This window comes from Silene latifolia, chromosome 2, assembly GCF_048544455.1.
Source record: "Silene latifolia isolate original U9 population chromosome 2, ASM4854445v1, whole genome shotgun sequence".
Taxonomy (NCBI): Eukaryota; Viridiplantae; Streptophyta; class Magnoliopsida; order Caryophyllales; family Caryophyllaceae; genus Silene; species Silene latifolia.
The window spans coordinates 161,782,866-161,784,324 of record NC_133527.1 but is presented as its reverse complement, the minus strand read 5'-3'; positions in this window follow the sequence as shown (position 1 = coordinate 161,784,324).

The following is a 1,459-nucleotide window of genomic DNA, read 5'->3' as shown; positions in this document are numbered from 1 at the left end:
TAAAGTCGCCTCGCTGTTAGAAAGTGTTAATTAAAATTAAATAAAACGAAATAATATAACATATATAACATAAAAAATGGCTAGGAAACACAATAATAAAATAATTGATAACAAAAAGATGTAAAAACCTCATTATCCTAATCCTCATTGTCATCCTCATCATCATCATCCTCATCATCCTCATCGTCATCACCGTCACCGTCACCCTCCCCCCCCTCCTCCTCCTCCATCTCCATGTGATCATCTGTCCCCTCCACATTATCTTCTTCCTCTTCTTCCAACTCCTCCCCTCCCGCTTCTTTCTCATTCTCATGAATGATTTCATCATCAATTGGAGATAAAACTGATTTTGATACAATTTCTTCTTGAAAAAATGTTGTATCAAATTTTGATCTAGCCTTTGTCTTAAAGACCGCCCACCATTGCTTTTGATGTTATCATTACTCGTGCTTGAATAAGAAGCAAAATACACTTGATGAGCTTGATGTGCGAGTATAAATGGGTCATAAGTCATGTATGTTCGGGTATGATTAACTTCTACGAGTTTGTAACGATCATGGACTCTCATTCACGCTATGGAATTATCTTTCCATTCACACTTGAATAAGACTGTTTTATAAGCACGTCCACGCCCATTATAGCACAACTCAAGGATATCCTCTAATATGCCGTAATATTCATTATCATCAAGGGAGGAAATTGTAACACCATAATTACATCTAACCTTCCTCTTCCCGTAATTGAATGTATGGAAATTGAATCCATTAACTGAATACCGATTCCAAGTTTTAACCTTTCGTGAAGGACCTAAGGCTAAACTCCTTACCAAATCATCTTGGATATTGCATTCAATGACATGTTTCCGAAACCATGATGGAAATTGATCCTCATGCTTATTCCAAACATCATTCTTGCTCACATTAGGATGTTCTTTAATGAAATCGTTCACAAATTGTGTTTCATAAGGCTCTAAGATTTCACAATTAGAAAGAACGTAAAGGTGAGCACGATTATATTCTTTGTCATCCAAATATCTTGTCTCCCCACTTGATGAACACCCTTCATCATCATGAGTTTGGAAAAACTCGGGTACACTTGTGTCCACTTCATCGGCTTTATCAATATTTAAGTTCTTTGCTTTGGTTTCTATATGTTTTTCAAAGTAAAGAGAGCAAAAATTTGCAATCTCTTCCGTTAAATACGCATTGCATATAGAACCTTCAACCCGAGCCTTATTACTAATTTTGTTCTTCAAATGATTAAGAAACCTATACATGTAAATTAAAATGTAGTTATTTCTTTATTATTAGAATAAAATACATAAATGAATAATATTTATAATTGAAATACTAGTAAATTATTATTACATACCTTTCAAATGGATACATCCACCTATATTGGACGGGTCCACCAACTTTTGCTTCATAAGGCAAATGGACCGGTAAATGCTCCATGGAAT